Genomic DNA, 22,509 nt, shown 5'->3' with positions numbered 1-22,509 from the left:
GAGAATAATAGAACATAATCTTCTCAACAAAAAAGAAAAAGAAAAAAAGAAGAATAATAGAACATAAACAAACAAATGGTAACTATATTTGTCTTTCACATTGCACTACTCCTTTTACAGATGGTAACTAAACAAACAAATGGTAACATAAATAAATAAATTCATGCGCCTTTCTCCTTACACTCCTCCTTTTGCTCTTTTGTAACTATATTTTTCTTGTACCTAATGGTCAAGGTCTCAATCTTTGTTATTTTTGTAACTATATTTATTGTGAGAAATAAAGTTCTCCATCTTTTATTGTAAAAAAAAAGGGAAAAAGAAATAAATGGAAAGTTCCACCTTTCAATTCCAAAATTATTTGCAATTATGATTCGTCCCCTTATGTCTCTACAACTTCTTTAAATAATAAAATTAATTGTCCCTATCACTTCCAATTCCAAATTAATTTGTCCTCAAAGTTTTGCAAAAAAAAAAAGAGGGGAAAAAGAGTAAGAGAGTGAGAGAGAGAGAGAAAGAGAGGCAATTTCAAGTTTCAACCTTTCAAAAAAAGGAAAATGCTATAGATATAAATTTTTTTACAAAAAATTTTACAAACTGCTAATGTGATAAGTAGTTATTGGTAAATGAAAAAGTAATGTTAATGGTAGGTACTGATGAAAACCGATAAGAAGTTACCCATGAATCCACTACAATAATTTGTAAAAATATTGTAAAATAGTTTGTGCTTACTCTTCAAAAAACAAAGAAAATGCTTAGCACCATCTATTTAATTCCAGATCTATTTGCAATTAGTTATAGATTTGTTTCATCGTTGGGAGAAAATTTAGAGAGGATAAAGATTCATCACATGTAACTCTGTTCGATCTGTTCTCGAAAACCAAAAGCATCACATGGGTTGTCTTTGCTGGTTGTCATTAATTCAATTCATTATGTATCGAATTCAAATTACCTTAGGCCTAATGCACCTTATAATAGCTAGTCTATTAGTCTATTAGGCTTGGTCAAGAACATGGTGCACAGTGCAATTGTTACACATTCTGCGACAAATTTCACATGTTGCTGAATCTAAACGCATCTCAAAACATATAATAAACACACAATATTTTTTGGTCATATGTATGACCAATGTTGAAAAACTTACGCATAACATGGGTTGTTATTAGTGGCTCTTGTTTAATTCAATGTTTTTGTATTAGTTTAAAATATTTTGGGTTCCTGCTCTTTTAAATAGTCTTACTTAGTCTGTGATTTAATACCTAAGGAACGCTGGCTTAACCCATATTTTTGTCTCAATTGGTGACTTTGACTGGTGCCTGGAATTTGTGAAAATAAGAAAATGTAGGTACACTTGGCCATTATTCCATGACAAATTATAAATAGTGAGGTTTTGCTTATATATATCTAGGAAAATATGTACATGTTATTTATACCTTATCATTTTAATTGATCAGGGTAATTTCTGGAAAGAAAAGATAGGTACATCGTCTTTACTAGACTTGTCAGTCATGTCATACATTTGATAAAATGGCGTGTACACACCCAAAAGCCGACGACTCTGAGCTTGACCCATCAACTCTTCTCCTTCACAAACGGTTTCTTGGACCTAACGGCTTAAGCGTCCAGACGAGATGAAAAGCTGACGGGGACAAAGAAGCTCCTGACGGGCCCAATATGGCATTGCTTGGACTCCACGAAATGGTATAAATGGAAACATCTTGTGCCCCACGAATAGCCTTAATTGAGAAGGTCTCTACAAGGAAAGAGTCTCATAAAGATACGTGCGTTAATAAAAATCTTCTCTATAATGAAAGATCTTCTTCGCCAAGGAATAGATGTCAACTCTACACTACTATAAAAACCCCAAAGCTCTCACAAATCAAGATACGCATAATTCACCCAGCTCTGGCATTCTAGAGTTGTGAGAAATTCTCTAACTTGACCGTCAAAGGGTATTTGGCTGGTACCATACTGGTACTCTTCAAATGTTCTTCTTCCCTTTGTGTGTTGTGCAGGTCTTGCTTGGAGTACATGAGGACCATGTAGCTTACTGACGATTTTTGGCATCATCATTAATGAACAAAGTTTTTTGGGGGGTAAGATTCTCTCTAACGCTTGATAAAAAATCCCAAACAAAATGTGTCCTAATATTAGGAGAAATAAGATTCAAATCCCTCCTCCTTATTATATTATGAAATTATCAACAAAAAAAATTAATTGTTTTATTGAAAATTTTGAAATTAGTAAATATAAAATGAAAAGGATAGAAAATTGTCCAATCTCTCCCTTGCCATCTTTTTTGTTAAATTACAAATTGCACCCTCTAATTTTGTCCAAAAAGTAAAATGCTTAATTTTTTTTGTGAAATGCACACCTATATAAAATTTGTAAGATTGAAATGAATAAATTAAAAGTACTAAATTAAATTTGGGGCAAAGTTAGAGAGCTTTTAGTTTTGTTCTTCTCTAATTTTCTCATTCGACATAAATGGAATCAAATTTTACTATTTCGAGTATTAAATAGCTTTAATTTAAGGGAAAAAAGTTACCAAATGAAGTGTGGGTTAGAGCATCAGCATTAGTGGTTCAAAAATTTTAGGTTTTGGCACCACAAAAAGCTACTTTATCTATTTTATCACATCACTTTACAAAACACCCAATATCAATAGTTTTAGGTTAAATTGCAAATTACACCCTTGAAATTTGGAGTTGATTGTATTTTACACCCCAAAATTTTCAAAAACTTGATTTTACTACCTAAAGTTTGGTTCTGTTAGCTATTTACCCCCCAAATCAGCCTCAAAACTACGTTGTTTTAAGGATGGCCAAGCGAAGAGCTAGCATGCATCAGAACTACGTCATTTTAGGCCTAAACTTTAAACTTCAAACAAAATTCTCTAGCCTAAACAACAAAGTTTAAGCCAAATTCCTAAAATCTGAAAACAAAAACCATGAACATTATTTAGTTTTCCATAGTCATTGTCTAAGTTCACACGTGAAATCAGAGCTAGGGAGGTTTGGGTCTGGGTTCACATATGAAATCTGCGCAACAACCATTTGATATAAAATATTCCCCATCGATTTTCAATTTCCAGGGATTGGACTGAAATTCCATGAGATTTATTACTTCTTCATAGTGCCAAGAAACATATTAAGGGAAAATTGAAGAAAGAAAGGAAGAAACTAGGGGCAATTAAAAATATAGGGTATTAGAGAAATTGAGAAAACTAAAGAAGAGGATTTGAGGTATGACTAAACTTATTGCTCAATGGATGTGGATATATTAAATATGGGCAATTTTGGACCACTCTACCTCGCTATCCTTTGGGCATCTTTCCTCTAATTTGGGACAAAGATGGATAAACAATGATTCTAATTTAGTGAGGCATTGCATGGCTTGCGATGTGGGCAGATACACTAGGTTCTTGCAGGACCAAAGTTTCGCCGCTGCCCCTGCCGCCGGCGGGATGAGGGGTTTGGGTTCTTGAGGTTTTAGTTTGTGGGAACTCTGAGTTTTTTGTTGTGAGGTTTTGTTTTTAGATTTTAGGAATTTGGCTTAAACTGTGTCGTTTAAGCTAGAGAATTTTGTTTTAAGTTTAGGCCTAAAACGACGTAATTTTGATGCATACTAGCTCTTTGCTTGGTCATCCCTAAAACGACGTAGTTTTGGGGCTGGTTTGGCAAAAATAAAACACATCAGCAGGATGATGTGTCACTTAATAGTAGAAATTAACCATAAAGAGTGAATTACTAATGGAACCAACTTCAGGGTGTAAAATTAAAATTTTGAAACTTTGGAGTGTAAAATCCAATCAACCCTAAACTTCAGAAGTATAATTTGCAATTTATCAATGGTTTTATTTTAGCATTCAACACATTAAAATAATATAAATAACACAATAAAATAATATGTACACTACAATAAACAACAACCACAACCCCAATTAAAAAAAAAAAAAACCACAACCACAAGTCCACAACCAAAAGGAAAGCAAAAACAAAAGTTTATTTTCTTTTTAAATCATGCCCAGAAAAAAATAAGTTAAAAAAAAAAAATCGCCTCTAGTTAAACCAAAAAGGAAAAGAAAGAAAGATGAAAAGAAAAGAAAAGGCACTATCACACACACACATGGCCCAGGAAAGCAAAAGCAAAAAAAAAATAAAAAGAGGCAACCAGCAGGTATCTAGTACGTGATTTGAGCTTCAGTGGGGAGCTAATAAAATACTGTTTTTTTTATCATCTGAGCTGCAATGCACTGGCAAAAATGGCTGTGCAATGTAGCTCAACGGCCAAAAATTTTAACTTTCCCCCCACCGATGCAGTCCACTTCTATTATATTTAGTTACTAAATTTAGAATTTTAGAAATTTGCCTTCACCAATACTAGTGCTAAACTTCAGTAACATTCCTGTTACAATATTGCTTCAAAGATCTATAATTTGATAATGATAGGATTTTTTATTTTTATTTTTTGAATAATACGATTTGATAGGTCCATGTGACTAAAAGCATATGTTGATGGTTTTATTAATAGTTATGCAATGGATTGGAGGAATATTGCATTGTAGGAATTTTCCAAGAAGGTGGTTTGGAGGTAAAAAAATTTCCAAACAAAATATAGAATCTGTATACATAAAATATATATAAAATAACTTGAACAAGCTTAGACTATTTCACCATCTACTCCAAGTCTCCAATAAGCGAAACCCGTTGTCAAGTACCTGGTAACTTTGACCGATAATCGTAAGATGCGAAATCATGAAAACAAAGGTGCAGAATGCACTTGTTAGTTGTTACACATTCTACCCCAAATCGTTGCACATGTTGCTAAATCTAGACGCATCTCAAAACATAGTAAACATGTGAAAGTACAAAGAAGTTGACGGAAACATTTCTTTTTTTCTTTTCTTTTTTTCTTTTGTTTTCCCTAGTGTTTCCTCAAAACTTTTAACTAGAGACTAATCCTGTTTGCGATAAGTGGGCCTATAGCGGGATAAATTGCTGGCCTATGAAGTTTTTTCAAAGTGCTGGTGCCTGGATTTGAAACCAAGTGCCCAATCACTTAGCCAACCCCATTGGTTTACATTTCTTATTTCTTTTTCCATAGAGCATTTCACCTCGAAGATCAGAGTGTTTTTCCAAGATTATGTGCAGGGACGGAACTAACTGGAACTAGAAGGCCCCCCCAAAACTTTTCCGGAATTAAATTTTCACCCCTGTAATTAACAAATATATGTTTCCCTCCTCCCTAAAACTCTTCATATTTCTTTTATGGATACCTTAAATTAAATTGGTTAAATTTTTATATTTGTTTATTATTTTGACCCCTCATTTTTAAAATTTTAGTTTCGCCCCTAATGATAAAAATGGATAACTTCACATTATAAAAAGAGCAAAATCTTGACTTTTTATCAAGAGCTTTCTAATTAAGTATAAATATTTTATTATATTGAATTAGTCTATATTGATTCTCTATAATTTTGAGGGAACACGTATTTTTTTAGTTAAAATCTTTTTATTTACTTAAAAAAATGAAACAAAAAGTGCCCCAATTAAGTCACTGAATAGAAAAAGAAAAAGAAAGAGGAGTGACAGAGATATGATGAAAGAAAGAGAAAAAGAAAGAAAGAGAAATATTATTTTAATGAAAAGGAGAAAGGATGATATAAATTGTTGTGCTGGGATTGTTGTGTTTCTGGGATTTTTTTTAAAAAAAATTTTGGCTTATAAATCGAGTTTTAGAGACTTGATTTCCAGGTGGACGCCACGTGGAAAATACACCAATTCAGACGTGATCAGAACACTGAAATGAAGTCTTTGAGACTCAATTTATAGGCCAAAAATCGAGTATTTGAGACTCAAGATGTTAGTAAAGAATATAATTTTGTAACAGTGCTTATTAATTATATTGTTTGGCAAACAGGGTTAATTCCCAATTTTGGCCATCTAAGTTATCCTAATTTTTTTTTAATGGAAATTATCTTAATGTAGACTTACTGTCGGTTTGTATTTTATACTGAGCTTCAATTGATTGTTTTGTTTTTATTATCACATATTTTTGGTGATTTGGGTGCCCTGTAGGAGTGTCTTTAATAAGTAGGCTGTGTCATTTTGTATGTTATCTACTTATGGACTAATATGGAGACTTACCGTTTCACACTAGTATCATACAAGGAGAAACTCACGACCAACTATGTCAATCACTTGGTGATTATGAAATTAACTCTTATATTCTTGCTGGTCTTCCATCAGAATATAATTCTCTTGTGACCTTTGTTACTAGCTGGTTGGAATTGGTTTTTCTTGATGAACTCTTTGGACATTGTTGCAATTTGGCATGACTTTAGCAAATCGTAAATTTTGGACTTTGAAACAAGCAGTTCCTTATGTAAATAGTGTTTGATAGGTTGATAGTTTAGTTCCTTGTGCCATTCCTTATGTAAATTTTCAATTGCGCCCAATGTGGAGCCCACATGTCAGTGAGAGAAATGTCTCATACCCATTAAGTACAAGATACATTCATGGTAGTTAAAGGAAAAAAAAAATTATAAATAATGTACATGGTAGTTGAAAGACAAAAAAAATCTAAAAATATGATAATGATTACAAACATGGATTTTCAAAAATATGATTCTTCAATTAAAAAAAAAAAATTCTCATTAAAAAAAGTCGGGTTTTAAAAAATATGCTTGCTATGTTTAGATGATCAAATGAAAGTACATTTGGAAACAAAGAATAAAGAAAACATAAAGAAAGAATAAATAAAAAATTTAAATGAAGTGGTAAAATTATAGAATGTGTGATGTTGAGTCTATTATAAAGTGGGTTGTTAAAATAGATAAAATAACTTTTTGAGATGCTAAATGTTATATTTTATGGCATTCTTGATATGAATGTTGTTATTATAGTTAAAGATTAAAAACTTTTTTTCAATGAACAACAAATAATAGAAACAGAAAGAAAAAGCATAGAAAATGGAGAAGGCAACAACGGTGCATGTCGTATCTACGCCAGCAGTCAATTTGTGCCTTATTTGCATTATTGCAATGTCATTGCGATCTGATTTGGACGAGGCCAAGCTTTTGCCATTTGATATCAATTTTAGTCTCTTGCAAATGAAAGTTGTATCTTGCTCTTGCTTGGTTGGTTGAATTTTCTTCATTCATAATGGAAAATACACATTTGTCTGGTTTTCTTTTTAATACAAAGATATAAATTCTACTCTAGTATAATTTAAGTGTATATGTGTGTAAAACTCATTTCTAAAGACTTGAACCCTGATCCTTACCCCCCACACCCCACAAACACTTATAATTGTGGAGTGACCATCGCATTAAGGATGTGCGGTGGCAGGGCCGGCTCAACAACTTTGAGAGTCTTAGGCGAAAATTTTAAGTGGAACCTTTTTATATTTAAATATTAATCAAATAATATATATTAAGATGTGAGATATATTGCTATGCACCTGTGCAGTGCAGATGTGAGATGTCTAGCCTGTACTCCTATGGCTAAGTGTAAAAGCAGAAAAGGGTCCATGCATTAACAAAAATAGAATGTTTGTATCATAGCAAGGGTCCAATTAAGAGAGGGGCAGAAAAGGGTCCTATCATAGCAGAATTTTGTATCAATATTTTCTCAGCCTGTCCATTGACTAAAAATGTGTCCCATCAATCAATTATGCAGTAAAATAAACTAATAAAATATATAATTTAAGTTAAATAAATAGCAGACTGTAGACTCACCATTTTCATTTTCGGAAAGATAGTGGGAATTTGGGAAGTGTGTTTTGCGCATTAAAGTGCGCTTGCATTTTTTTTAGTGGGTCCATGGGTCCTGTTCATGGGACCTACAAGTATGGAAAACAACAAATCTAACTTAAAAAATGGATCCCACGGTACTATTCACAATTTTAAAAATTATTTTGCTACAGTGTTTTCAGTTTTCAGTAATAAGCGGTATCCAAACATACCCATAGAAAGGGGAAGAAAATTACCTCCTTTTTAGTTTTGAATTTTCTATGAATTGAAGGAAATCAACAAAGAAAAATTCCAAGCTAGGCTGAGTTTATGGACAAAAAATCAAGAATCAAGATGAAAATGAAGAAAAGAAAGGTAGGAATATAGATGGAGAGGCATAGAGATAGAGAGATGAGAGATTTTTCTTTTGTTTTTGAAATTTATAATCTCTATTTTAGCATATTTCAAGATAATTACGTTGTATTATTAATGAATTTGTCTGGTATTAATTTTGATTTTAGCATATTTCAAGAATGAGTTAATAAATTTGTCTCCTAAAATTTAATTTTGTTAGCTGAAGTTTGACTATTTTTGTTTTTTTCCTTTTTAATCTTCTGCATTTTAGGATACAATGGGACCTTTTTAATACATTTTATTGACCAATAAAAGTGATTAAAATTTTTTTAATTAAAATATATAGATAAATATATTATATATATAATTTGTTTTTACAAGTGGGGGCCTTTTTTTTTTATATTTGGGAGCCTTAGGCGATTGCATCAATTGCATCACCTATTAAGCTGGCCTTGTGCGGTGGTACATTTGTTTGTTTTGAACTTTGATCGGTGGCTAACTACGTAGAAGATTCTAAAACAATCAAATCCTTTTTTATTTAAAGGTAAATAACAAAATATTGTTCAAGAATCCTTTGTAATGGATTTTTATTAGATAATCTGGAAGTATATTTCCTCTCTCTCAGATGGGGTTGGAGTATACTCCTGAATTATTTAATAAATTTTTATTTTTCAAATTTATACCAACAATCTTTAGAATTGTGTGCGTTTATGCAAAGGTTTAAAAATCTAAAAATGTGATATTTATTTTACACTGAAACGTGAAAATGTTTTTGTTTTATTTTTTATTTTTATATAAGATAGAAATTCTACTCTAGTATAATCTAAGTATATATGTGTATGAAGCTCCTTTCTGGAGACTTGAACCTTGACTCTTATCCCCCACACCCTACAAGCACTTATACTTATGAAATGACCATCGCACTAAAGATGTGCAATGATAAAATGAAAATGTTAGTATGTACAAAAAATGTGCAAGAAGTTAGGTATGATAATTATTACAATTCTATTGAATAGATATTGCTCTCTTATATGACAATAACGTTGATTTTATTTTTTTGCTGAATAAGACAATGACAATAACGTTGAATTTTAATAATTGCTATTTAAAGGAGATTGGTGTGTGCAAGAGAAGTTAGGTGGGATAACTGATAATTATTACACTTTTATTGATAAGACATTGCTTTCTTATATGATAATAACGTTGAATTTTAAGCCCTTAGAAGGACGGACAATAATAATTACTAATTAGAGGAGGCTGGTTTGGATGGAAGGAGGGGAGGGAGAGTACATAAAACTGTTACACCATGATAGGAATAGCTCGTATGGGTTTTGCCTTCTGTAAGGTTAAACCAAACTTCTCTTCAAAGTAGATATCTTTGGGCTTAAAACCACCTTCAACTTTCCAATCAAAGGTGTGTATAAGCGAACCCAACATCAAAATTCCTTCCCTTGACATCAATTTCTGATCCCATGAACCTCCCTGGCTCAAATGAGTTTGGGATTTCCCATATACTGGCATCCCTGCCAATAGCCCAGATATTTACAAGCACTTGTGCACCCTTTGGGACTGAGAAGCCATGAATTTCTACATCTGCTTCAGCTTTACGGGGAAGCAATAGCAGAACCGGGGGGTGTAACCGAAAGGTTTCTTTAACTATTGCTTGTAAGTACGGTAAATGATCAATGTCAGATTCCACCATTGCATTTCCTTTGCCAATGATTTGCTTGAGCTCTGCTTTTGCTTTTGACAAAACCTCAGGGTTGTAGAGTAGGTCTGCCATTGCCCATTCCAATGTGGCCGAAGTTGTATCATTGCCCGCAAGAAACAGGTCCTATTCGATCCATAAAAAGTATGCGATTATAGATCATCAGATCCATTCACTAAACCGCAAGCCACAATAATAAAATGTACGTAAATGGATTATTACCCAAAAACAAAGTGCATAAATATATGAATAAATTTGTAGTTATTGAAGAAGAATATAAAGAAATTGTTACCACAAACAAATGTGCGATTTGAGTTTTGTCAATCTCCCCTGTGCTTCCTTCACTGATATGAAGAAGGGTATCTAACATGTCATTGTTTCTGATAGAACCAAGCGTTTTTCTTTGCAGCAACCGTTGGCTAATAATGTTGCTAAAGAGGTCTATCATCTTCCCAAAGTAAATTGTCATCTGGCGCCGTATGCCTTGAGGATCAACCTTCTTAAGCACAGGAAAATAGTCGGCCAAGTTTGGACGTGAACCCACTTCAAGGATACTATGGACGAGTTTGCTTAACTCTCTCCCCGTGGCAGAATTGGGGTCAGCCAAGTCTACTGAAAAGATGGTATTAGATAACAAATTAAGGGAGGTTTTAAAAGCTGCTTTGCCAATATCAACTGCATCTCCATTTAGACTGCTATTATGGATATCAGCAAGGAGCGCTTGCACTTTCTTTCGCCGGAGGTTTTGGTTTGCATCAAGTATCTGATTAGCAAATAAATGGGACTTGCAAATCCTTCGAAGGTTTCTCCATTGGGCTGAAACCGGTAGCCAAGGCAAGCTGAACTCGTGCTCATTGCCAGCTACGACTGACTCTGGAATGGTACGGTTGTAGAAGAATTGGTCATGTTGTTGGAGAACTTCTTTCGCCAAGTCTGCTGAAGAAATGACTATTGTGGTTTTCTGGCCTAGCTTTAGAGTCATTAAGGGGCCATGTGTATTGGCAAGTTTAGCCATGGACTTTTGGGGTTTGTGACCAACAAGTTCTAAAAGGTTTCCGATGATTGGAAAAGCTTTAGGTCCCGGTGGAAGCTTTTTGGAAGTCACTTTACTTCTTGCAATTGAATAAAAAGCTTGAATTATGGTCCAGGTGAGGCAAAGACATAGTATAAAGCTCATGAAATAATCCATCTCTCTTGGCTCTTTTTGCTCAAATTTCTTTTCCCTCTCTACTGCCCAAATTCATTCCTAGTTAGTGGATGTTTTCTTTGCTAATATAGAAAGACAATGGAAGCATTATTTTGATGTCATTGGAAAGGGTATAAGAAATATCTAGATATTTTCTTTGTTGAAAATTTCTTGTTTTAAGAAGGCATCTAAACCTAGGGAAAAAAAAAAAAGGCTATATGCATCATTCTTACTCCAATATAATAACAATTATAAGTCATCTTCTCCATTAATATAAGGATAGGTGGAGATTGACAAGTCAAACATATGCCTAGAAATCCTTTTTCTTTTAATATATTGATAGGCAGTGGCCTTTAAAAAAAAATTTGGGACCATCTTGAATTTTTTTATGCCAATAAAATTAAATTTTAGTCTATAATTTGAGCAATTTAACAATATATTGGGGTCTTTCAAGCAAAAAGGAAAAACTCAAAAAAAATTTTGAACTAAAATCTGAAAATATATATATATATAATAAAACTACTACAAGTTGGGCAGTTGCTTGATTACTTTGACTAAGCACACTACCCAATACAACACAATTTTCAACTTTTTGATTATTTTTTATTATAGTATGATTTTTCCTCACCAGACATATATTACTTCCTTCTCATTTTTAATTATTTTTTCTTGTTTATTCTTAACCACACGTGTCTTCGGTCTCCTCGATTTTTACACTTCATACTTTTAAATCTTATCACATCTTCATTTACAATTTTACATCTACGTTTTTCCTTCCTCATTGTACGTAACTTCTGTGTCTTCTACCAGTTCCAATGCCTCTTCTCAAGTTTTGAGTCTCAAATTTCTCAATACAATTTTTTTTAACTGTACAGGTACCTTTGTTCATTTATTTTCTTCTCATTTTTTTTTTCCTTTTGAGGTTTTTTGGTTTACAGAATGCAAATTTGTTTTGGTTTTAAGAACAATTTTTTTTTTTTTAAGCACAAACTTCATGCCGGCAGAATGTTGAATTTCGGCCGGTATTTACCGAAACATCCCAAAATAGACCGGAATGACCCGAAATTTTTTTCCGAAGTGGAATAGGGTAGGTTACTGTTCCGGTTTGTTTACCAACACGGTATTTTTCAGCCGTTACAACCGAAATGGAATGGAATTAAAAACATTAAATCAAACCTAATTACATAAAGGCTAAAACAAAAAGATTGTGTAATTTATGCTTCCTAAGGAACACCCTAAACAAAATTCCTGGAGCCGCCACTGTTGATAAGTTAGGTTTCATAAAGTGATGCCTATTATCCTATTAGCTACTAAAGTAATTTCAAGCATAGCTCTTTCCTACAAACGTGGGACAAGTCAAGCCATTGAATATTCAACTCCCTAAATTTAGAGCTAAATGAAACCATACCTGCTGCAGTCTCACATTCAGCCGCAAAGCAAAAAAAAAAAAAAAAAGTTGTTCAACCGTGTGTTGCGGCTAAAACAAAAGAAAACCTTATATATACACGTGTATCTTAAGAGATAAAAGGCTAGGGTTTTTAAAAGCTTATCAAGGCCCATATATTTACTTATGCCACCTCACTTGGGCTCCATATTCCATAGTATTTATCTTATTTTTAATATCTTAAGCCCAATTCAATTAAATCTATTTAATTGTAGACCTCCTTTTTAATTTACGTATAATAATTAAATTGGTATTAAAATCATGGGGTGTTACATATTTCATCCTAGCAGGACATTTCTCCCAAAAGAGCTTGAGCAGGAATCCCAGAATAAACGTCACCCTTATCCCCATCACCAGACCATACTCTCTCTTACCTCTGACTCATGGCAAACCGCACCTGTATTGACTGGGTACAAGTGGGTGGTGCCTGAGCTTTGTGCGTGGTCCACTCCCGTGTGAGTTCATGGTTTTTCTGCTGTTCATGCGTTTACCATTGCCCTCGGATTTTTCTGGTTCTTGCTGCGCGTTCTGTTGCTCATTTTTAACCATTTGTGGCGCAGATGGGTCACTGGGTTTTCATTCTTTGTATCTCGTTTCTTCCCTGGATTGGGTTTTGCTTGGGTATGGGCCCTTCCTTCTTCAATTTAGCCCTTATCTTCTCTTACTTCTGGTTTGTGGGTCGACTGATACTTCTGTCATGCCACTGTGTTATTTCTGCCATGTATTGTTTAACGGTGCTTGTTGGGCCTGCCGTATACTGCCCAGTATTTCTACTAGGTTAGTTCTCATACCATCTCGGGCTTCTTTGGCCCATTTTGTTTCTCTAGGAATCCTTGGCCCAGTTCATTCATTTGGGTATCCTTAGCCCATTTCATTCTTACATTACCATGGGCTTTTGCTAAATCCTTTGGGCTTCCCCAGCCCAATTACCATATCCTCTTCCTTTTGGGGTTTGTGGACCTTTTGCACCAACCCCCTTTTTCCAATTTCTTTCTTTGGGGCTCCTTCGGCCCATCTTTACTTACTTTCCACTTCTTATAATTCTCATGGGCTTGCTACTTCCTTCTCTCGGCCCCCCTAGGCCCATTTGCTTTATTTTGAGGTCTTTTTACTACTTTATAGGCTTATGGACCATAATTCTTGTCATTCGGGCTTAATGGTCTTTTCTTATTTTGCTAGCTCTTCTTCCTTCACCCTTTTCATATTGTTGGGCTTCTTCTTGGTATTAGGCCCTTTTGCCAAAATGGGCATCAACAATTCCTTAAATTTTTTCAAAAGTTTGTTTTTTTCCTTAAATTAAAATTTTTTTTTCGTCCTACAATTAGTGAAAAATTCATTTTTCTTCCCTAAACTATTGAAAATGTTTCTTTCGTCTTTAAACTTTACAAAAAATTTGTTTTTGGTCCCTAAATTATTGAAAGACGTTCTTTTTTCATCCATACTTTTGTCTATAAAATATTTTTTTTAAAAAGCTATTTACAAAATTTAAGGATAATTTTTTAAAAAGTTTAGGGACAAAAAAAAAAATCTAATAATAATAATAGGTGAAGTTGAGAGAAATTCAAATTAGAATTCTAAATTAGAGTTCCAATTTTACACTATGTGTCATAAGTTATTTATTTTTAAAGAGTTTTATTTTTTAATTTTAGAAGTAAATGTGAGACCACATCATAAATATTCATTCAAGTAAGTTATTAAGTACAAAAACCAAAAAGTCTAGAATAAATGAATCATAAAAAATAAAAAAAGTGCTTCACAATTGTGGGGTACAGAAATCCGTTGAGGAGATCATGCCACGTGTTATAGCATAGACCGAAAAGGCCACTATAGCTCCGAGGAGATCACGCCTTCAGACGGTAAGGCCACTTTAATGGCACAATATCAGAGGAGGTCACACTAAGGGAGAGGAATTTCGGGGAAGGTGCCAGCCCTGACCGAAGGGATGGAGGCTGCCACCGCATTTAATACCACCTACCAAACTTCTTGGCCGCATTTATGTGGAGGAGACCTCTGAACAGTGCTGTCTTGATTGTCGTGACTCAGAAGAGGCTGAGAAAGGTGTCTGATGGGATAAGCACTCAAGTAGTGGCCTGGATGATCAACAAATAGAGGGCCAAGAGCATCTAGGGGGAGCTATATAATGTAAGGGACCTTCCGAGGTCGAAAAAAAATGAGGATCGAAGAAGGAAACATTGTAATAGCCAGGACTGTAATAAAATATGAGTTTAAAAGAAATATAGCGTAGGATCATTCTCATTGGATGTTGCCGAGGAGGATTTCTTGTGTTTAGAAGCTTGTCCTCCTTATTTTCTTGTTATCTTTTATTCACTGTGTGTGTTCTTGGATCTACTGAAGCCTAACTTTTAAGCCCACTCTCTACAAATTCATTGTATTGGGCTTTTTAGGCCTCAATCCATTCATTCTTTGGGCTTGAGAACCAAAACCTGCCCCTACAATTGGCGTCATTTGTGAGGATAGCTTGAGCTTTGGTGGGATCAACATTCAGCCATGGTAGGTTCAGGGCCTAACCAGGAAGAGTTTGTGGGTTCCCCACGTCACGACCACTTCCTCAACCTTGAGCGCAGGAGAGATCGTGAAGTCAGTATACACACTACTCAAACTAGCAAGAGTCAGTCTCGAGGTGGAAGTCGCATCTCTCGAGAAGAAAACACTAGGAGCCTGCAGTAAGAGATAGACCATTTGCTAAGAAGACTACACCGCAAGCAGTGTAGAGGAACTCCTTCGAGTCTTGATCATTCTTCTGGCAATGATAGTGACGATAGCTATTGGCCCAAGTCGAGGACTCCTCCCAGTGAGTCTTTTTTGTAGGACGAGAGGCTCTACAATAGGCAGAAAGGGTAGAACCTGTTTCACACAAGCTTGGGCAACGATGCCATGAGCAGGGCATTGAATCAGATTTCTAAGTCACCTTTTACTTGTAGGATAGAAGTAAGGAGACTTCCTTGGCGGTTTACCCAGCCCACATTCACCATGTATAATGGCAAGAAGGACCCGGTGGAGCACGTTAGCCACTTCAACCAAAAAATGGTTGTTCACTTGAAGAATGAGGCCCTGATGTGCAAGGTGTTCCCATCCAGTTTGGGGCCCATGGCGATAAGATGGTTCCATGGTCTTGAAGAAGGTTCCATCAGTTCCTTCAAGGAGCTCATTAAAGCCTTTGGGGCTCGTTTCATGACATGCAGTAGAGTTCCTCGGCCTTTGGACTCCTTGCTATCCATAACCATGCGAGAGGGAGAGACCCTGAAAACGTACTCCGACAGGTACTAGGAGATGTTCAACGAGATAGACAAGGACTTCAATGACGTGGCTATAAGGATTTTCAAGGTTGGCCTGCCCGTTAAGCATGATCTGAGAAAGTCTTTGACCAGGAAATCGGTTAGGAGTGTGTGTCAACTCATGGACCATATTGATGAATATAAGTGGATCGAGAAGGACCAACAACAGGGAAAGGGGAAAGCCAAGGTGGTCACACAAGATAGAAGGGATTACAGGTGATAGGTACAATAACAGCCGACCTCGAAAAGATTCACGGGGCATTCTGGGTCTGCTACCCCTCAGGTAGTCAGTACTGTGTTCCGAGAGCTAGTTCACCAAATCTTGGAGAAAATTAACAATGAGTCGTACTTTCAATGGCCAAAAGATGGGAGGGGACCCCTCGAGGTGCAACCAAAGTCTTTACTGTCAATACCACCAGGAGTGGGGGCACACCACTGAAGACTGTAAGACGTTATGGAGTCACTCGGAACAGCTAGTTAAGATCGAAAAGTTAAAGCAATTCCTATACCAACCCAATGGACAGGGTGGTCAGGCGAGGTCAAGGGATCAGAGAAATGCTCCTACGGGACCACCTTTAGGTACAATTAGCGTCATCCTCGCCACCCCGAGAAGGACTGGTTCTTAGTCATCTAGAGTAATATTTGTAGCTCATCCATCTGCCGAGGGCTCATCCCCCGATCCGAAGAGGAGTAGAGTGGAAGGCCGCCCGACTTTGAGCTTCTTGGACGAGGATAAGGCCGAAACATTGCAGCCACACAATGTTGCCCTAGTGGTCACTCTCCGGATAGGTGGGTATAATGCGAAAAGGGTGTTGCTAGATTAGGGCAGCAGCACAAAGATCATGTACCCTAACCTATTTAAGGGACTATAGCTGAGGTTCGAGGACCTGACTTGCTATAACTCCCCTCTAATAGGGAAGGATGTCTTTCTAAAGGGCTAGATCCGACTGCCCGTGACTATGCGAGAGGGAGAGACCCTGAAAACGTACTCCGATAGGTACTAGAAGATGTTCAACGAGATAGATGAGGACTTCAATGACGTGGCTATAAGGATTTTCAAGGTCGGCCTGCCCGCCGAGCATGATCTGAGAAAGTCTTTGCCCAGGAAACCGGTTAGAAGTATGTGTCAACTCATGGACCCTATTGATGAATATAAGCGGGTCGGGAAGGACCAACAACAGGGAAAAGCGAAAGCCAAGGTGGTCACATAGGATAGAAGGGATTACAGGTGATAGGTATAATAACAACCGACCTCAAAGAGATTCACGGGGCATTCTGGGTCTGCTACCCCTCAGGTAGTTAGTACTGTGTTTTGAGAGCTAGTGCACCAAATCTTGGAGAAAATTAAGAACGAGCCGTACTTTCAATGGTCAAATAAGATGGGAGGAGATCCCTCAAGGCGCAACCAAAGTCTTCACTGCCAATACCACCACGAGTGAGGGCACACCACTGAAGACTGTAAGACATTGTGGAGTCACTCGGAGCAGCTGGTTAAGATCGGAAAGTTAAAGCAATTCCTAGACCAACCTAATGGACAGGGTGGTCAAGTGGGGTCAGGGGCTCGGAGAGATGCTCCTATGGGACCACCTTTAGGTACAATTAGTGTCATCTTCACCACCCCGAGAAGGACTGGTTCTCAGGCGTCTAGAGTAATATCTGTGGCTTGACTGTCTGCCAAGGGCTTATCCCCCGATCCGAAGAGGAGTAGAGTGGAAGGCCGCCCGACTTTGAGCTTCTTGAATGAGGATAAGGCTGGAACATTGCAGCCACACAATGTTTCCCTGGTGGTCACTCTTCGTATAGGTGGGTATGATGTGAAGAGGGTGTTGATAAATTAGGGTAGTGGCACAGAGATCGTGTACCCTGACCTATTTAAGGGACTAGCTAAGGTCCAAGGACCTGACTTGCTATGACTCCCTCTAATAGGGTTTCACGGGCAAGTTGTCTTTCCAACGGGCTAGATCTGACTGCCCGTTCAGACAGGCACCTAGGTCGTGGAGGTAAACTTCATCGTGGTAGATACCTACTCCCCCTACACTACTATTATGGCCAGGCTTTGGCTTCACGCCATGGGGGTCGTGCCTTCCATGCTGCACCTGAAGGTAAAGTATCCATCTAGGGATCGGGTTGAAGAGTTAGTGGGAAGCCAATCTATGACCAGGCAATGCATGGTGGCCGTAATTAGACATCAAACTAGGCCAGAGAACTCGAGCCTTACTGGGCAGGACTTATAGCAATCACAGGTGCTGGGGTAGAGGGGGAAGGGGCGAAGTGTGAACCCTTGGAAAGGCTCTTTATTGGTGACAATGAAGAGAATTTCTTTCAGGTCGGGGCACAGCTGCCTCCTCGGGAGAGGCAAGAGCTAGAAGATTTTCTTATAAAAAAATATTGACGTATTCGCATGGAATGCCTACGAGGCCCCAGGGGTGGATCTAGATTTCATTTGCCACTGCCTAAATGTTAATCCATCTATCATCCCCAGAAATCAGTCGCCTCAGTGCTCATCTAAGGAACACTCTAACACGGTTAAAGCAAAAGTGCTCAAGCTCAAGCAGGCTGAGGCCATAAAAGAGGTATTCTACCCTGAGTGGCTGGCCAACACAGTGGTGGTAAAAAAAGAAAATGAGGAAGTGGCAAATGTGTGTGGATTTTATGGATCTAAATAAAGCTTGCCCAAAGAATCCTTTCCCCTACCTCGGATAGATCAATTGGTGGACGCAATGGCGGGATTTTGCATATTCACCGGTCTTCTCAAGGAGAGAGTTGTAGGTCTCTTGTAGTCCCGCTGCTCTTTCATCTTCCTCATCATTAGATTCTTCCGCTATCCCTACCGACTCCAATTCAGTGTACTCACCAAGCTCTTTCACCAGTACACTTAAATCATCTGAAGATTCCACATGAGCAATGGTCATGAATGCAGAGAAGTTTCCCTCTCCATCACAGCTTTCATCTGAATCTGAATCTGAAGAGTCGGAGTCACTAAGAATGGTGGCATATACCTTGCCCTTCCCTCTCAAGTAATTAGGACATTCATTCTTGACATGTCCATGTCCATTGCATTCGAAGCATGTGATTCCTTGAGTGGATTGAGACTCCTTCCCATATTTTCTCTTAAATTCCTTTTTATCTTTTTCGAAACTTGGAAATTTTCCTTTCTCAGCAAATTTTCCACTCTTCTTGAATTTCGAGAACTTTCGAAAATTCTTTACAGGATATGCCACATCTTTCTCGACCTCATCCTCATCCGATGAGTCATGAGTTTCCACCCTCTCATTGATTGTCTTTAGAGCAAGGGATTTGCTCTTCTTTTGTGATGGCAAAGACAGCTCATAAGTTTGAAGTGAGCCAACTAGTTCTTGAACTTTGATATCATCAAGGTCCTTGCTCTCTTCACTAGCTGTAACCTTCTCACGACAGCTCTCTGGCAATGATCGAAGGATTTTCCTTACTATCTTTAAATCCTCCGTCTTTTCACCGAAGTTGAACTTGCCGTTAATTACCTCATTCAACTTGCCATATAATGAGTCGAATGACTCTTAGTCACTCATTTTCAGCTCTTTAAATCGAGTGGTTAGCATTTGCAAGTTAGTGTCCTTGACTTTCTTTGTTCCTTCATAGGTAGTCTCCAATATTTGTCATGCCTCCTTGGCAATTGTTACGTGAGATATCTTGTGAAACTTATCTAGAGACACACCACAAAAAATAGCATTCAATGCTTTGCTATTTGCATTGGCAGCCGCAAGTTTCGCTTTATCCCATGTGGATTTAGCGGCTTCCGACTTAGTCCATCCAACATCTACAGCATCCCAAACAGTCTCATCAATTGAACACAAGAATGCCCTCATGCGAACTTTCCAAAAAGCATAGTTGCTTCCATCATAGTGGAGCATTGAGAGATTGAGATCGATCCATCTCAAACAGGGTCAATGATCGCACTTACGTAATTAAACCACTGCAAGTGCACCCGCTCTGATATCAATTGAATGTTTAAAAATTGTGTAAAACACCTTAGAACTTTTAAACCCCCAAATTACAAATTACCAACACAAGCTTATTATCAAAGAATGTATGTGCGGAATATGAAAATAAGCTAAATCAGAATTGGTAAAACAATCTAAACCGAAATTAATCACAACCACAGCAGCAATTAACAGGTAAAGATTAACGGAAGAGAGATACAAACACAAAGACAACACAGTGATGTGTTATCGAAGAGGAAACCGAAGTCCTCGGCGTAAAACCTCTCCACTGCCCTCCAAGTGGTCAATAATCCACTAAAGAATGAAGTTGTGATACATGAACAGTAGAAGACCCTCCAAGCCTAATCTACCTAGTGTACCTAAACCCTCCAAGCTTCTTGCTCCAATGAGGTTACGCCAAACCTTTGTCTTCTTTAACTTACCGGATTCCACTATAGCCCATAGCATCAACTAATATCAATTGGTCTCTTCCTAACTGCTTCCCAAGCACCAAATAACATTCTCACAAATATGGGTATGGTGAGAAAATGATTTGACTAATATACCTCTCAAGGATTTAACAATGGAGAGGGTGAGAGTAGAGGAATTTGGAGAATCAAATGATAAAGATGGTGGATGAGTCAATCTTGTTTTTCTCTAAGGTTTCTCTCTCAAAATTCTCTTTGGAAGCTCTTAACAAAACGTGGGTATAAGGGGTATTTATACTAGTGTGTGTTTGGAATGCAAAAGGTCAATTTTAGCCAAACAGGGCATTCTGGCAACCCGAGCTCGCGACTGGAACGAGTCGCGAACTAATTGCCTGGCTAGCTGGAGGTTTTGTCCTGTAGTGCGACAGCTAGCGTGACTCTTCAACTCCCCCTGCATGCTTCACACGTGTACCTTTTTGGCGACTTGACAGTCGCAAACCAGTCACGAGGTCCAGTCACGAGTCCCCACTTGAGTGCACACTCTTGAACTTTTCTTCATACCCTTTTACACACTACCCTTACATGATTCTCACCTAAATACAAGGGTTTCTAAATGCTGAATTACAAGCAAATTGGCACGGAATAAAGCCAACAAAAATGATTGAATAAATTCAATCTTACATGGTGCGATGGTGGTGGGGCTATGGATTCCGATGTTTGGATTCCGATGGTTTTGGGTGTTGTGGTGTGATGGTTTGAGGGGCTATGGATTCCGATGGTTGGATTCTGATATTTGGGTTCCGATGGTTGGATTCTAATGGGGTTGGGGTCGGATTTGGATTGGTTGGTTTGGGTTAGCATGGTGGGTAGTGGTGCTGGCGTGGTGGTGATTGGGTTGTTTTTGCTATAGGTTTGCTGGGTTTTGTTTTGTTTTGTTTTTTTTCATAATTTGGGTTTTGGTTCCAATGGGATTTTGGTAGGCAGTGGACAGTGGTGGCGTGTTGGTGGTGACTGGGTTGTTTGGTTTATTTAATGGGTTTGATGGGTTTTTGGTGGGTATTTGCTAGATTTTATTTATTTATTTTTAATTTATGTTTTTTATTCCGGTGGGATTTTGGTGGGTAGTGGTGGGCGTGGTGGTGGCGTGGTGGTAATTGGATTATTTGGTTGTTAAGAGAGGGATATAGAGGCAAGGATAGAAATGAGAGAGAGAGGAGAGAAGATAATTTTTTTATTATTTTATTGCATAATTTATATTATTTTAATGTGTTGTATTGTAAAATAAAAGTTGAGATGTTAGGTGTATTATAAAATAGTATGGTATAATAGATAAAACAACTTTTGAAATGGTGAAATAGAATAGTTTGAAAACATGAGATGTGAATGCTCAACAAATTTTAACATACTGCAAAGTGTAAACTAACATGCATTTTAAATAGTGTGTCTTGCCAATCAAATATGGTGATTGACTACGGCTTTAAAGTAAAATTTAACTTCACTATCCGTTAGCAACTTTCTTTTAATGGGAAGAATGGTGTGCAAGTTATTAGGTACTCCAATGTGTGTTTCTAGAAAAGAAAAAATAAATCCAATGTCGGCCAAAATGTCATATATTATTATTTGAAAAAATATGTATAAATTTATCACTGTTTGTGAAATATTTAGCAATTTATCACATTTTTAAAACTCGAATTTGTGAAATTCAAGTTTGCCGTATAACTCGAGTTCTAAAAACTCAAGTTCTTTGAAAAAATAGCTCTTAGATTTGTCATACTATTTTTTATGGAGTTCTGAGTTCTTAGAACTCGAGTTACATAAAAAAAAAATCAAAATTTTTCTATGGGAACTCGAATACCATAAAAAACTCAAGTTGTTAAAAGTCGAATTTCTAATTAATAATATAGCTCTACATATTTCAAAAACAGAAATAGATTACAAAACATTTTCAAAATCAGTGGTAAATGACCAGATTGGAACTCCTATGTCAATGCTGCTGTTCTAGCCTTCTAGGTGGTTGCATTGATTTATGGATAAAAGCTATTACAGATACACAATTACACAAATATTTTTAAAACTAAAATTATGATCTTGTCTTCAGCTCTGATTTCAATTATATAAAATTTATAAAATAAAAAAATAAAAAAGGGTGAGCATAATAAATACTAGCTTAATTTATTTAACAAGAACCGACTCGTTTCCCATTGAAACGGGAAATCCAAGACCGAATATGGACACGTGTTTTCCGTATCCTATTATGTTTGTACACGAATCGAGTTCTTAAACCTACCGGCCCCACTCACTTTTAATTAACGAAAGGTAGTGTACGTATTGGTTTCAATCGACATAAGCATGAAAAGAAGCATCTCGGCTCTGATATCTCACACCTAACACTATACTATGCA

The 22,509-nt window shown here is 36.9% G+C and overlaps 1 protein-coding gene, 1 non-coding gene and 1 pseudogene across 3 annotated transcripts in view; 1 reads left to right on the top strand and 2 right to left on the bottom strand.

Annotated features, from left to right (window-relative positions):
- LOC142613264 (putative disease resistance protein RGA1) overlaps window positions 1–22,509 on the bottom strand; it is a 51,617-nt gene that overhangs the window by 6,625 nt on the left and 22,483 nt on the right. The window lies entirely within an intron of this gene.
- Window positions 6,197–6,333, top strand: LOC142614329 (small nucleolar RNA Z247). Its single transcript, XR_012840407.1, has one exon. It is a non-coding gene; the product is annotated as a small nucleolar RNA Z247 (small nucleolar RNA).
- Window positions 9,386–11,072, bottom strand: LOC142613268 (geraniol 8-hydroxylase-like; annotated as a pseudogene).

This window comes from Castanea sativa, chromosome 10 (assembly GCF_040712315.1).
Source record: "Castanea sativa cultivar Marrone di Chiusa Pesio chromosome 10, ASM4071231v1".
Lineage (NCBI taxonomy): Eukaryota > Viridiplantae > Streptophyta > Magnoliopsida > Fagales > Fagaceae > Castanea > Castanea sativa.
This window is presented reverse-complemented; position numbering and strand designations above follow the sequence as displayed.